The following is a 16,830-nucleotide window of genomic DNA, read 5'->3' on the forward strand; positions in this document are numbered from 1 at the left end:
GCCATCAAAATGACAGATGAGAATTCAGATGAATTATGAGATACCTATGGAATGTTTTTTAAGGAATTATGTTGGCAGGTAGGATAAAAGAGAAGAAAGATGATAAAAATCTGACTAATGAGGAGATGTCTGACATTGACACAGCTCAAGGCCATATAAATTACTTCTACTCAGAGTTTGAAATTTACATTCCAAGCCCTCAAGCAAAATGGCATAAAGAAAGAGTTGATGTGATGAGCCTCTCTGGACTTAATTTGATCCAAAAAGAAGGAGTCGGTGATAACAGGAGAATGACAGGGAAAAGTGGCCATGTCAGTTTGGACTTCACAGAAGTAAAGCAGAGGACTGTGACTAGCTGAATTCACATGGACATCCATGCCTGGCTGACTCACAGAGGCCAGGAAGGGCAAGCTCACGCCAGGGTCAGGCCCAAATCAACAATGACTGGCCAGCATCGCAGACCTTGAGCGATGCAATCCTGACTACACCCTCAAACAATGGAATGGAGGCGGTGGGGTGGAGAGTGGACACCCAGATAAGCCAGCCCTGTGTACTGGGGGTGAACCAGCAAGGCGGGCCCTTAAGGGTTGTAAATCAAGTAAAGGGGTGGGGAGGGGAACAAGAAGCAGAGGCAAGTGCCTACAACAGCTTGAGCTGATCAGAATCAAGTCAAAGACTAAATGGAGCAAAACAACAACAACAATAACAAGTCATAAATACAATAATGCATGTCATTTAAGAATATCTGAATTCAGATGTAGAGGAAAATCAGAACTGCCTCCTAATTATGGGTCACGTATCACAAGCCGTATATTATGTATTTCCTCTCTTTTGTGGAAGAGAGAAGTAGGGACCACGATGCAGTGTACATCTGTGAAACACAGACTCTGAGATCTACAGAAAGGTCCCAAGAATCTGTATCTTTTTTTCAAATACAACTTTTGTTATACACATTCCCACTAATCTGTAATTATCAGAAAGACTTAGTATAAGATAAATACAAAGTGAGTGATATCAATTAGTGGATTTGATTTGTATAATTAGTAATTTGAGTTCTTTAGCTTAATTACTTTTTTCTATGTAGTAAAATGTGTATTTTTTCCCAAAAAGGAGACATATAACACATTATCATTCCAAGGAAAATCTAATATTCAAAAAGCAAGTTTATTATTTTTTTCAAATTTTCAAGAATTTGCTATGTATTCCAGGCTGGCCTGGATGCCACTATACCCAGCTAAAAGCCAACTTGTTTTGGCTTGAATTTGAGACTCATTCAATTCCTGAATAATAAAGAAATTCACAATTACAGCTCAAATTTTATCCATATTACTGTATATTTTGAATCACATTTTTAAGCTTGTATATTTTAAATCATGGCTATAGAATGATTGTATAGAAATATATTGAAGATGTGATTTTATTGTGTATACTGATGTTAGTTTAATTCTCGGTAACATTAAAATAGCATTGTAAGATGAAACATTAGGATTTCTTTTACTCTGATAAAACAAGAACTGAATTGAGACTATTTCTAAAGAACTTGCTTCTAGGGTTGGGAGTTTGGGCTAGTGGTAAGAGTGCTTGCCTAGCATCCACAAAGACCTGGGTTCAATTCCTTGATACCATATACATACAAAAAAGCAGGAAGTGGTGCTGTGGCTCAAGTGATAGAGATAGAGGCCTTGGGAAAAAAAAGAACTCTCTTCTACTGAGCAAGTGTTCAATATCTTGTAGTTAGGAAATCATGCTATTAAAACTTGAATTTCTTCTTTCGGTATTCTTCAGTCTTCTGAACATATGTGTCTAGACCCTTGCAGTTAAACTATAACTTTGATGATATCCTGTTTACATGATTAAAAATAGCATTATCTTCATGTAGTAAACACCTTTCCAAAACACATTGCCATGATGCACTGAAGTGACTCTGAAGACTAAAGGCTCTCCAATTTGGAAAAGTCAATGACTAGGTCTTTGTAAATAATTGAGGATCTATTTTTCTTATAATTTTTCCAAAGAGAAAAGATGTTCATTTGCATCTTTTGGCACAAGGTTTCTAATAGAATTTGCAAGTTCAAAAAGATATTCTGTATCTCTTCCACTAGGGCCAGCTGCCTTAAAAGATTTGTTCAACAACGTCTGCGAGAGGTACAGGACCAAGATAATTATCACAGCTCCCAACATACAGCAGCCCGCTGAATGGTTTGGTTGTGGGATCTTTTGAATAAAAAGGTCATCGTTATGGTTCTGTACCTCCTTTCTCTGAACTCAAGGTATGCTTTTATTTCTTCTTTCCCTACTGGCGGTTAAGCAACACCCCATCCACAGCCCCAAGGATCTTCAACAAGAGTCACCACTCTCCAGGCTTGCCCAGGACCCTGCAGTGGTCAGAAGCGCCTGCTGTAGTCAGTGATGTTCCCAGCCAGCTTGTCCTGGTGTAAAAGTCCACCTTCCAGATCAGGGGCCCGGGACCAAATACCCACATCCTTTCTGAGTCCATGGGTCCCGCGATGGCCAACCCCTCCGTCGGCTCTCCCTGTGCACAAAACCTGTGTTTTCAACCACTTCACACAGGATGCCAAGGTGTGTTCTAAGGCCCACATGTGGAAAATCATTGTTGTAGATGATTCCCCGCTTCTATTCCAATGCTGCAATTCTAACTTCCAATCATGGCCCAGAAACATCACTCAGTTCCACCGTTTAAGTCTCTGTACCCTGCACTTCCCTCACTCCTTTCTTAAAATGCAGCCTTTGGGTTTTTTCCCCCTACTTTTCTTTAAATATAGAGTTCCTAATAAAAGGAACAGCAAGTTTCTTTGCTTTGCTCTGGTTCCTTCTTATCTTGCTATGTCAGAAACTTACTGTTATGTTCAGAAGCTAAGGATCAGTGAAATCTTCATTGAAAAAAAAAATTACCTAATGGCCAGTACAGAATAAATTATGGCCAGTACTCTGCAATGAAAAAATTATTTAGATATTCTAAAACTTTAGAAAGAGGATCATTTTGTTAAAGGTGGGTTGAGTAGGAGGGTTTGATGATGAAAAGATGGGTGTGTGGGAGGTGTGTTTGTGTGTTTGTGTGTATGCAATCTTGTATAGGAAAGGTTCATCCCTCATCAATTTAGGATACATCAAGAGATGTCATGCGATTCTGAAAATTGCTCACAATAACATTTTAAGTCATTTTGATTAAAAAAATATTTGCTGTGCAAAATATTTCCAGAGTGGTGAGGAGGGATGTTTAGAACTGAAAGAAACAAAATAATGAAACTGGTGACAGAGCGTTTAAGCTTCCATTCTAAGCTGGTTCCCAAATGAAATGCAGTGTGTTAAGAATGCTATGACAGAGACTCCACATCTAAGTCAAGCATAACATGTCCCACAAGTTTTGGGGATTTTCTGACAACTCTCAGTTACCTCATTATCTGGAATGGATGAAAGCCCCAGTGATGTAACTCTTTTAAATTTGGGACTGTGCCTTTAAAAAAAATGGGGTATTTTTGTCTGAGATTAAGACTTGAACTCACTATCTGATGCTTGCTTTTGCTGGCTGGCTCTCTACCACCTGAACCACACCTCCAATCCAGGGCTATGTTTTTGTACATACAGGTGAAAGCTGATGTCTAAAGAATTGCATTCAATTGATGTTAATGGAGCCAGGAAGACAAACTGGAAGTGGGTAGTAAAAGAAAGCTAACTTCCCAAATCAATGCAAAACGTCTTTTCTCTTGAACACATTCCTAAAGCTAAGGAGAGGAGACAGGAAGTATCTGGGTTTTCAGATCTCTACAGAAAGGAGAGCTGAGATACTAACATTGTTACATCAGTTGGGTGCTAGGAAAATACTTGTTTTGTTTTTTCAGAAAAAGAATAAGGCACTGGTGGCTCACAGTGCTCTCCTAGCTGTCAGGAGGCTGGGATCTCAGGATCTCAGCTGGAAGCCAGTCCAGGCAGGAAAGTCCTCGAGGCACTTATCTCCAGTTAATTACTAGAAAATCAGAAGTGATGCTGTGGCTCAAAGTGGTACAGCACTAGTCCTGAGTGCAGAAAGCTCAAGGAGAGTTCTCAGGCCCTGAGTTCAAGTCCCATGACTGACAAAAAATAATAGTTATATATTTATTAAATAAAATAAAATTATAAAATAGAATTTCCTCTACAAGTTGTCATTTCTTTTTTTGTCCCATCCCATCTTTTCTTCCCAGAGATTTTTGCAGTTTCTCTTGGAGCCTGTTCCTCCAGTTCACAATTACTATTCTAATAAGTCAAGTTGCATTAGATCCATGAAATCATTTAGTACATGATAAGAAGAGACACATGCTTCTCATTGGTCATCCACGACCTTCTGCTTGTATTGATAATTTCGAAAGGCCCTTGATTGATGTTATAAATGTTCAAATGGTCATTGGGTGCTGAGTATATACATCGTGACCTGGATCCATGAGTCGTTAGTGGGGCCCGGTGAGAGATGAGTGCCCGGGGCTCATTATGGTGATGGCCTACGGAGAGAAAGAGCTTAGGTTCAGATCAGAACATAAATCCACTACATATATCTATCCCCATAAATCTATTACCAGCTCTCAACCTCACAAAGGCCTCTAAACCTGTTTTCTTATTTTAATAAGGCAATGCCTACATCCAAGGATGATTTTTTTTTAAAGAAAGAAACAGACTTTAAAGCATACAGAAAGGTATGAAGATGACTGCTTCTCCAGTCAACCCAGAGATGGATCCAAGCCAATCTTGACTCCTACTGATGGAATTCACAACTCACCAGTATTTTTAGAGCATCTGCTTGTCACACAGAAAGTTTTAGAGGATGAGTTTGTGAGGTACTAACCAAAAAGTTCTGTTGGTGCTCAAAATAGCCCTTACAGTATGCCAGTACTTGACTGTAAAATTCATCAAAAACTTTAGCCATCAGTATTAAAGTAAGTTTGCATTCTGTCTAACTGTTATAATGTCGGGGGGGGGGGAAGTCACTGATTTCTTCTGGGAAAATTCCAAGAAAACAAAAAAGCAAAATAATAAAAACAAAGATCAAATGATTTCTCTCCTTAGGAAGGTCCCTGGAGTGTCTGAAGACTGCATGATGAAGTTTTACCACCCTGCTGTAATAAAGCCCATCCCACAGGGGTAAAACGCACATTGGTTGGAGAAATAAACTCTATAGAGAGCCAGACCCAAAAGCTCCAAGATTGTTTAAGTCTGTCTGAACCTCACTGTCTTGAAAGCACTTATCTCACTGCTCTGCCTTTCATCTTTCCCTGTGCTCAAAGGGTTCAGTTCCCAGTGCCATTCAAACTCCCAGTCCTCCATTGCTAGATGTCAAGTAGCAGAATGGCTGCCTGAACGTATTTATCCAATCAGGCTAATTTCTACTGTGTAAAATTTTTATCTAGGCTTGCTCTTAATGTTTACCAGTTTCATCTCTTGAGCACACTTCCCACTATCAATGTTGGATAGCAGTGGAGTGATTCCAACTCCAGCTTAGTCCCAAAGAGTTCTGACTGAGGTGTCCGGTGTGTTGCACGCTTGGGTGTGTAGTCTGGAACAGGACATGTACGCTAAGTTTCAGAACTTCAGTGACATAAGCAGTGTGTCCAATACAAGGAAGACTGACTCTAAGAGACTATGCATGTCATCTTGTTGTTAAAGTCGATGCTCTTTAGACTATGAAGAAATAAGAAAGGATAAAAATACACATGGTATGCTCAAGAATCATAATGAGGCTCATTCTGGAATGTGTAATTATGCCATTGAAGGTGTTGATAAGACTACCAGCCTGGCACCCTCTGCGTCCAGCAGACAATTTCTGCCACTTAGGGGAAGAAGAGCTAGATAGCAAGCAGCAGTGATTCACAATTCAGAGAACTAATATCCCTACAGAGGACAGAAGATCTCTTAGCTCTTTCCTTGTTAAAATGAAACATGTGTCCAATAGATAAGAGACATTTCCAAATGGCACTGCACAAATTCACAGCCTCCCTGAGGAATTAGGCCTGTGTGAGAGTGGACAGAGAGGAGGTGAGGGACTCTTGTGATCCTGGCTGGAAGCGAGGTTGCCAGGCTTTTCCACCCACTCTCCTGAGGGCGACTTCTCGTCCTTCCCTCTCCCCAGTGGCTCTGCCTGCCTCTAATGGCAGCTAATGAGGAGAATACTTCATCCACATTCGAACCACTTTTCTGAATTCGTGAATTACCAAGACTGACTTGGAATGTTAAGTTCATAAAAACCTAATGAAAGCCTCTTTAAAAAAAAAAAAATTTAGGGCTGGGATGTAGCTCAGTGGCAAAGTGCTTGCCTAGCAAGTGCAACATCCTGGGTTCGATCCCCAGTGCCAAAAAAAAAAAAGAAAAGACAAAAAAATACAGTTAAAAATTTTTTTAAACTTTTAAAATTAAGAATAACTTTTCCATTACATTAGCCACTGCTGAGGACAGCTGCACAGAGATGCTGGCATGCCCCTCCACCATCATCAGACTCTCTAACTCCTTCCTGGAGCATATTTTAATTATGTGCTGAAATTCAACAACATGGGTTTAATTTGTTCCACACTTGCCCATCTTAAACTCTTGAGATACACATGTTCTTACACAAGAGCATCATAGCTTCAGTACATATGGAAATAATCTCCATCTTATTTTAATAGGCAGTTCTTTGATTTCCCGCTGTCAGTTAGGCCCTGAAGACATTAAAAAGAAGGCCCATTTCTGGCCTTTTGAAATCTTTACAGTCGAAAGACAAAAACATCCCTATTACAGATCAATATTGTCTGGGCTCCAGTGGTGCTTTGGTAGGAATTCAGGGTGAGAAGCAAGTGTGATGAGAGGAACCATTTGTATTCATGACTTCCTCGGTGATGAAGTGTTACTTCAGCAGAAATGTCTCTCCTACGTGATGTCTAAAGTGGAGTTGTTGACAGAGCCATCTTCCACCACAGGTTCTAGAAACAAAGCCTTCCTTGCCTCTGCTTTGCCTCCAGACGCCTGGAACAATCAGCTATGCCTCAGAGCTGCACCTCTGCCTCTGAGTCAGGAGGATTCCCCAGCTCTGGGCCTGCTTTCACCTGGCAGGACCGCATCTGGACATACCGGTGGAAGGACACACTCCTGGGCACCTGGGTGCCTGCTGCTGGGGCAGACACACTTCAACCCAACAGCACGGTGGAGGAGAACATGCAAGGGTATCCACCTTCGAAGGCCCAGGGTGTATGCAGCTGAGAGGAGGTCAGGCCTTGGGGATCCCAGGAATCTCTCTCCTCCGTCCAGGCCACATTTTGTTCTTTGACATTTGCTTAAGGACTTAGAAGGCTATTGGCTATTAGCAAAAAAAAAAAATTGTTTTGACAGAGGAACTTGATTCTTTTGCGCTAGAATCTTAAAATGGATGTTGGCAGGTTCATATATCTGCCTAGGAAGATGACGTTTCTTTTTTTTTTTTTTTTTGGCCAGTCGTGGGCTTGAGCTCAGGGCCTGAGCACTGTCCTTGGACTTTCTCAAGGCTAGAGCTCTACCACTTGAGCCTCAGCACCACTTCCGGCTTTTTTCTATGTATGTGTAACGAGGAATCGAACCTGAGTCTTCATGCATGCTAGGCAAGCACTCTACCACTAGGCCAAACTCCCAGCCTTGATGTTCTTTTTTTTTTAACTATTAGTTTTTAAAACTTTCTTATTGTTATTATTATTGTTTACATGATGTACAGAGGGGTTACAGTTACATAAGCAGGTAATGAGTACATTACATTTCTTTCTTTTTTGTCTTTTTTCTTAATACTGGGGATTGAACCCAGGATTGTACATTTGCTAGGCAAATGCCTTGCCACTGAACTACATCCCAGCTCATGAGGACATCTCATTTTGGACAATGTCACCCTTTTCTCCCTTATCTCCCACGTTTTCCCTCCCATCCCCACCCACAAGTTATATAGTTCATTTTCAACATAATATTTAGTGTCACTGCTGCATTCGTTCATCCTTTGTCCCTCCATTACTGTGCGCCCGTCACCCTCCCAAAAGCAGATAAATGCATAAAGAAGATTTTTTTAAAAAGCAACAAACACACACACACACACACACACACACACACACACACACACACAAAAACCCTCCCATTTCCACTTCTTAGAATTCATTTCTGTAGGAACATGTCTCTTTTAAAAGCACTTTCTGAGCCAGGTGCTGGTAGCTCACACCAGCTACTCAGGAGGCTGAGATCTGAGGATCCTGGTTCAAACCAGTTAACCACCAGAAAACTGAAAGTGGTGCTGTGGCTTTGAGTGCTAGATCGCACTAGCCTTGAACAAAAGAGCTTAGGGAGAGCGCCTAGGCCCTGAGTTCAAGTCCCATGACTAACCATATTTTATTACACTAAAAATATTATTGTAATTAAATTACAGGGGAAAGATTTTTGTTAAGAAATTCTTTTTTCATATATATTTTTTATTGTAATTAATAAAAGGGTTACATGATATTTGCCAGATAGAAGGTGCATTAATTCGCATACATTGATACCCTTTCACATGTCTTGGTATCCATTACCCCCTCCACCCCCCCCCCCCCCGTCTTGGTTTTCCCCCCTTCCCTATCAAATTTCAAATAACCAAATACAAATAAATTCAATATATCAGATAACAAAGTAAGATACTGTAACAATATGAGATAACCAAGGGACAGCAAAGGAGATGAGAGATAACATAGTACATTAAGGACAACAATCATTCGTTATATGGCTTTTGTTTCGATATCCTGGAGGTCCTTTCATTTACCTTCACTGGGGACAGCATGGCGCCTGGGGAGGGTGACATCATCACCTTAGCCCAAGCATCACGCGTCTCCTTTCCTTTCATCCCAGGAAACAATCTGCCCTCTTGTTAACATGAAAAATGACTTCCAGGACTTCAATGCATGCGTTTCAAGTGAATTATCCATCCATTTTATATCTCCCTTAAATGAAGCTTACAAGATTAATTGCCACCTTGAGCACTACTCTACTAGAGCACATTCATTTAGCTTTGGCCTTCTCGAAAGATGGCATGAGTCATGTCCCCAAACTTGGAAACGTACAAGTGACAAACATACAGCTTCCGAAAGAGAAGCTGTTTCTAGAGAAATTCGTGCCTGCTGATGGAGACTTCTTACCTGAAACAAGAACAATTGACAAGGAAAAGGACAAACTGAGTTGGACTGGATGGCGGTGACTTGTCTCCTTTCTCAGAACTGCAGTAGAGCCGTTCAAATAAATGATGGTCCCAAATCCATCTGGCCAGACTACATTTTCTGCTGGGAAGTCAGTGTGATTAAACTGTCATTGTGTGGGGCAGTGTTCAGATCCAAAATATCTCTTCATTTTCAGCATTTCACCCACTTTCGGATTGCTTTTTCTATTCTTAAATAGTCTTCTCTGAACGTGTAGATCTCTGGAGTTGCATACGGGCTGACTGAGGAGATCAGCGGAGGTTAGGCTGGATTCAAGTGCAAAACTATCCCATCTCCATGTGTTACCTTATTTCCTGTGTTCAGTCTCCAAAGAGTTGGAAATGTTCTGGATCCTTCTGCCCATGCTAACCCTGGAGTGACTGCACACCAGAGGGGCGGAGCTAGGAACTCCATGCAGCCCTCCCTGCTCTAGGAGCATCAGGCTCCAAGACCTGTGGCTGGTGGGTCTGTATTAGTGAGCCACTTCTCTGTGTCTTCATTTGAACCCAAACTAGGTCCAAGAAGAACTAAAGAAGCAACTTCAAAAGAAGCAAGAAGCAGGAAGATCTCTCTCCTGTTCCAGCAAAGGTTGCATGATTTCCTTCATGTATGGCCGCAGAACTTGCCGATAAGTAAATATGGCATGGGTACAGATGAGTGAGCAGCAGTACCATGGACTCTATGGAGAGCCCGAATGGTACCCTCCACGCGTGGGCCCGGCGCGGTCCCCAGGCCTAGGACTGTGGGTCTGGGGTTCCTCTCCGAATCTCCCGCTGAAGGAAATCCTCCCAGAGCTCTCTCAACACTCCTTGGGTTACAGCAGACTTAGTTCTGCCATAATGTGTGACTTTACTTAAAAATAAAATTAGAGCAGCCTCCAGGCCCCGGAATGCAAACGAGCATCTGGTTCTTCCAGTCCATCCATTTATTTCCATGCGTGCTTCCATTCTGAATTGATCAAAGAAATGAAGTTAGTAACCAAGAAACCAGCCATATGATAGAAAGCTTGAAAGGGAATTTAATCTTCCTAAATCCCTTTGCAAAGTATGTATTTAAGAAAAAGACATAAGAGGAATAAATATGTATTTAAGGCTTACTAGATATTCAACTCTATGCAAAAGACTCTACTACAATAGTCCTTTCTGTAATTTGCACAGCAGCCTGATAAGTACTAGTGTCACTCTCCAGTTTAAAAACAAATGAATTCAGGTGCTAGTGGCTGGCACCTGGAATCCCTTCTACATAGGAAGCTGAGACCTAAGGACCACACTGTAATGCCAGCCTTGTCAGAAAAGTTCATGATACTCTTCATCACCAATTAACTAGCAAAAAGCTGGAAGTGAAGCTGTGGTTCATATGGTAGAGCACCAATCTTGAGTGAAAAAGCTAAGCAAGAGTGCAAGGCCCTGGCACATACATGCAAAATAATTTTTTTTAAATCTGACAATGGAGGCTGAGATTAAATAACATGCCTGCATACCATTGGTGGCGTCTCTGCCTTTCTACTAAGTGATGGTGGCTCTCAGCAGCAGATTCTAAAGTCATTGTTTTTCTGCAATTAAATAATAGCTTGTCCATAACAGTAAGGAGTAAAACCACAGCTGGACCTCTGTCAACTTGACTTAAAAACCCAGGCTCAGGCCAGGAGTGTGGCCTGGTGGTAGAGTGCTTACCTAGTATGCATGAAGACCAGGGTTCAGTTCCTCGGTACCATATACATAGAAAAAAAGCTGGAACTGGTGTTGTGACTCAAGTACTAGAGCTCTAACCTTGAGAAAGCCCAAGGACAGTCCTCAGACCTTAAGTTCAAGTCCCGGGACTAGCAGAAAAGAGAAAGGGTTTATCAGTGCTAAGATGCCTGGGGTAGATCTTTGCACTTTGGAAATAGGAAATACGATCTGTCCTGGCCTAGAGCTATTAAAGGATAACTGACATGATCACAAGCACTTGCTTCATGTGTGTGCCAGTTTTAACACAAAGGACCCCATGTCTCTTAGAGTGGAGCCACTTGGGCTTAACAATACTCAGTGGTGGAAAAGTGTTGCCTGGGAGGAGAGAGGGCACCGGTGTGGCACTGAGAACATGCCATGGACAGTTTGCGTCTCCACAGGGTTGATAAGCCCTCTGGGGAAGCAAGGGTGTCATACATTTTATTTATCATGCATTTTTAAAAAGCCTGTGTTTACAATGGAAATAAGGCATTTAAATGCAAAACAAGAGAAGAATTTAAGAAGCTATAATATATTTGAGTGGGACCGAATGTTTTCACCTAGGAAAATGTATGTATAAGAAATACAAGGTACCTGGGTGCGGTGGCTCACGCCTGTAATCCTAGCTACTCAAGGGGCTGAGATCTGAGGATCAAGGTTCAAAGCCAGCCCAGGCACAAAGGACCTAAGACTCTTATCTCCAATTAACCTCTACAGGGACAGTGCCCAGGCCCAGAGTTCAAGCCACATGAGAAAAAAGAAAGAAAGAAAGAAAGAAAGAAAGAAAGAAAGAAAGAAAGAAAGAAAGAAAGAAAGAAAGAAAGAAAGAAGAAAGGAAGGAAGGAAGGAAGGAAGGAAGGAAGGAAGAAAGAAAGAAAGAAAGAAAGAAAGAAAGAAAGAAAGAAAGAAAGAAAGGGAAAGGAAAGTAATATTCTCTCAAAAATGAGTATTGTATTAATGTGATTTTTTTGTGGGGGAGGGGAATCATGGGGCTTGAACTCTTGGCCTGGGCACTGTCTTCAGCTCAAGGCTATCACCCTACACCTGGGCCTGGCCTTGTCCCTGAGCTCTTTAGCTCAAGGCCACCACTCAACCCCTGGAGCCACAGCTCCACTTTCTTTTTTCTAGTGATTGATTGGAGATAAGAGTCTCACAGACTTTAGTGTCCAGGCTGGCTTTGAACCTCGATCCTCAGATCTCAGCTTCCTGAGTAGCTAGGATTACAGGCATGAGCCACGGTACCTGGCATGCAATTTGTTTTTTTTATACTTACTATTATTTCTGTAATGTTACTGTGTTTACAGAGCTTTTTTTAAAAATAAATAAAGCAAAATCATGTAAAGTGTAATTGGCATATGAGAGAAATATAATTTAGCTTTAAGCATTTATATAGCAGTCCAATTTTCCTCTGCAAATAAGAAACAATCCAATCAGACGAGCTCATTACATGGACTCATCTCACACACTGAAGTTTTAAACAGTCTGTGAGCTATCATGACCAGTGCTTATAAAATCACTGCCTTCATATGAACTTATATAATGAGTCATAAATTATTGCAATTTATAATATTCAGTAAAACAGTCACATTGTGTTTGTTTTCCAAAGTGTCTATCAGGGAAAATATTGGCAACTAGTTTGTACTAGATTTGTAATACGCATTTTTTTAAAAAAAAAAACTGATGATTCCACTTTTTTGAGGGGTTCTGTTTTGTTAATCAACCACTTCGCAAATATTTTATTGTAAAGTCCTAAAACAAATTGAGTTGCTGAGAAATACAGCTCTGTTTTAATCCCGACAAAATTTTATTATATAATAGCATAAACTGGGTAGTTCATAAACAACAGAAATTCATTTCCTCCCATTCTCTAGATGTTGGAGAGTCAAACCTGCAGGCACAGGGCGTGTGGGGGCTCCTGCCTCACCGACAGAATTCTCTCGCTGAGTTCTCCTTGGTGGAAGTCTGGGGCAGCTCTATGGGACCCTTTAATTAATTAATTGTTGTGCCAGTCCTGGGCCTTGTCCCTTAGCGTTTTCCCTCAAGACAGGTGCTCTACCACTTAAACTCCAGCACCACTTCCAGCTTTTTGACAGTTCATCTTAATGAATGAATCTTAATGGTAAGATTTGCATGGACTTTTCCTCCCTGGGCAAGCTTTGAACCACTATTCTCAGATCTCAGCCCCCTGGGTAGCTAGGATTGCAGGCCAGAGCCACAGTTGCTCAGCTCAGGACCCCTTTGCTCAGAGCACTAATTCCCCTCGTGGAGTTAGTCCTCAACATCCTGGGTGCTCTGAGCTGTTGCTGTCATGAAAGGCAATGCATGTTAGATCCCAATGTACAAATCTTGCAGGGACTTCCCTCCTTCATGCTCCAGCAGCTCATAACAGAGTTGACCATTTTTTAAGGCACTGAAGACTAAAAAGACATTTTGTCTCTTCTCATGTACTGATTGGCTTTGGCACTCAGCATCTTTTGGTTTTGATTTGACACATTTTTTAATATCATAAAATGACTAATCCTGGGGTGATATGAATTAGTCTTGGCCCTAAAAGCAACATGTGGGCTTCTTTCGCTCCTGTGGTTGTTTGTCATGCAAAGAAATGTTATTGGAAAATAAGTATGAGCATTTACAGAGGCTGAGATACTTGTCCTCTCTTGGCCCCAGAGACACAAGAGAGAGGGCATAGAGCCATTTCAGCCTCTCCACAAGGAGCTAAGCAGTTGAGCTGCAAGTGCCATTGCCAGGGCTGTGGTCACATTCATTTGTGTGCTTTGATCCTTGGATGAATCACTGTACATGGATGAGTTTGGACCTAAGTCCCCTGTTCTGGGTGACACAATGAGCTCCCTGTGCTCCAGCTCCAGGATGTGGGCTATAGTGCCTTATTCCGGGGGCAGTTCACAAGAGTTGCATTTCTTAAAATAAATGAAGTGGGACTGGGAGTTTGGCCTAGTGGTAGAATGCTTGCCTAGTATGCATGAAGACCAGGTTCCATTCCTCAGTATCAAATACACAAAAAAAGCTGGAAGTGGTTCAAGTGGTAGGGTTCTAGCCTGGAGAATGTCCAAGGACAGTGCTAAGGCCCTGAGTTCAAGCCTGGCAAAAATAAATAAATAAATAAATGTTCAAAATGGAGGTGGGATTCATCTTTGCACAAAAAGCCCCTTCCTGCCCTCTCAAGCTAAACAAACCACCCCTGACTGCCCTACCTGACTTCACTTTTCTGCCTGATAAAAAGAGACCCTAGCTCTAAGGGAGATACACCGTTTTCTTTTCAGCAGGGCTGAAGGAGACTTGGTTGCCCTTTCCAGATTTTCATTCTAAATAAAACCTGTTGGTCTATTAAAGTAAAAAAACGAAAACAAAAACAAAAAAACAAAATGGAGGTGGGAGTGTACGAGGCATGAAAGAAGTATAATAGAGGAGTTGCCTTTGATCCAAGTGCCATGTATGTGAAGGAATCCCATTTGTACAATTAATGTATGCTAATAAAAATTGAAATCCTGGTCTATCTCTTCCCTTCCGCCCACCAGAACAACACATAACAGTCTGTTCTCTTCCCTAGGCCTTTTCAAATCCACTCTTTCCAGCTTCTTACCCTGCTTTCATTCAGATTCCTGGCACTCACACTGGTGGGCCTGGCATCTCACCAGGCCATCTCTCCTGGACCACCGGCAAGGAGCTGAGCACATCCCTGGGATTCAGGGTCTACATTGGCCACCATCACCTGAGCACCCATGAGACACTGTGTCCTGCGTGCAGCTGCACTAACCCCACTGAGGAAGGAACATGGGAACAGTCCAACGGTGCAGAATCCAGAAAGAATGAGTGTCGAGAGACAGAGGACTTCCAGGAGAAGGCCTGGCAGTTATGGTGGTTCTGGCAGGACACACGGATGGGGATGTATAGCTAGAATCACAGACTAAAAACCCAAACACCTGGTGGTGAGATCAGAAGCTTAGGGAGTGGCTGAGGTGATCAAGGTGAGTGGTGACAAGAGAAGTGGAAGAGAGATGGCAGGTAAAAGAGGGTCCATCATGCTTAAGAGCAAGAGGTACTTTTGCGAGAGCCATGAGCAAATAGAGGAATGTGTGTGTGCACAGGCATTGGCCAGCTGCAAGCTGCGTTTCATTCTCCAGCCAATAAGTGGCATGGAAAAGCGAATGGCGCCATGGGCCTCTTGGACCAAGGACCTATTATACCTGACTGATTATACCTGTTATACCTGACTTATGGACACTCTTAGCTTTTAATTGCTCACTTACCAGGAAATGAAAGGGGTGTGTTTTGGGGGGGGGAGATACTATAGGTGGGCAGTAGAGACACAGAGATGGTAAGTAAACCGTAGCTCTTTTGAATCCTGCAAGGATGGCATTATAGAAGGAAAAGGAAACGGGAACACAGACCAGAATGGGCTGTGTCTGAACACACCTCTGAGTTACAGGCTGGATGGCTGCATTTTTTTCTCTAAGGGAGACCTGAGTGAGAAGCACCCAGAGCTTCTGCTCCTCCCAGAATTGGCTGAGGGGAGGCTGAGCCAGCACTGGGAGAGAACATGTCTGGACTGCTTGTGTAGCCACTGCTCTGTGCTAAAACCCTCATGTGATTCTCCTTACTCAGCTTTCCAGGCTGATTCATTGTCTTTAACACTTCAGAAGATCTTTCTTTTTTTTTTTTTTTTTTTTTTGGTGCCAGTCCTGGACTTGAGCTCAGGGCCTGAGCACTGTCCTTGGACTTTCTCAAGTGCTCAAGTGCTCTACCACTTGAGCCTCAGCACTGCTTATGGCTTTTTTTCTATGTATGTGGTACTGAGGAATAGAACCCGGGTCTTCGTGCATGCTAGGCAAGCACTCCCAGCCCTTCAGAAGATCTTTCTGCAAGTGCCAGTTGCTAGCTAGATCAGAGGAGGAGGAAGAGAAGGAAGAAGAGGAGTAGGAGGAGGAGCAGGAGGAGGAGGAGGAGCAGGAGGAAGCTGAGGAGGAAAAGGAAGAAGAAGGAGGAGGCAGAGGAGTTGGTAAACAAAGAATATCCCAGGTCAGGAAATTGTATTGTCTTGTATTATCTTCCTGACTATTCTGACTATCTTGTGTTATCTGGTCTTTCCATCTCACACCAAACATTTCTTTCAGATAGAGCCACATTAGTTCAAATATCAACGCATCAGTCATGCTTTCATTGGCCATCACCAGGGCTTAGTCAAGAAATAGTTTGGGTGTGTTAAGTGGAGTAAGTCAGGTCCAGACAGACAAAGGGAACATGTTTTCTTTTACATGTGGAAGTTAGTTCTAAAATATAAACATATATGAAAACATAGACAGAATCCTCGTGTGTGTAAGTTCACAATTAAACTAAGTATGGAGCACACAGGGGAGGAATTCCTATGGTGTAACAAAATGTATATAGGAAGCTGAAGTACATCTTACCTGCAGAGCTGGGACCTAGGGGGAGGAAGGAAAATGGAGGGAGGAAGGATGGGAGATAGTTATCACACTCCCAGTACCCGCGTGGAATGGTCCTGGTGGCATGAGGGGACGGATGAGGTAGAGAGAGATGGAGAAGAATGATGGAGAGAGTGGCCTGGATCAAGATGCGCTGTACTTATAATTGACATGTCAAATTGAAATCCCTTTGTGCAATGACTTCAAGCTAAAAACTTTAAAAAATGTGTATTTTATGAGAAATAACTTAGGAAGTTATTGATCTAGTCCTAGCAAACAGGATCAGGCTGGATCAGTGGAATAGGGTGGTAGTGGAAAATAATCAAGGTGCGTAATGTTTGAATAAATGTATCCCAATTTCCACTTGTTAAGCATTTACTCTGAGTGAGACACGGTGCTGTGTATGTGCTGACTCATTTAGCCTCAAAATGAACTTAAGAAATAACTATGCTGTCTCACAGTGCTAGTGACAAGACAGCCACGTTA

At 42.1% G+C, this 16,830-nt stretch overlaps 1 pseudogene; it reads right to left on the reverse strand.

The window, feature by feature from the left end:
* Positions 1-1,989: 1,989 nt before the first annotated feature.
* Positions 1,990-2,482, reverse strand: LOC150060033 (glutathione-specific gamma-glutamylcyclotransferase 2 pseudogene; annotated as a pseudogene).
* Positions 2,483-16,830: the final 14,348 nt, after the last annotated feature.

Source organism: Megascapheus bottae, chromosome 8, assembly GCF_031878675.1.
Source record: "Megascapheus bottae isolate mThoBot1 chromosome 8, mThoBot2.hap1, whole genome shotgun sequence".
Lineage (NCBI taxonomy): Eukaryota > Metazoa > Chordata > Mammalia > Rodentia > Geomyidae > Megascapheus > Megascapheus bottae.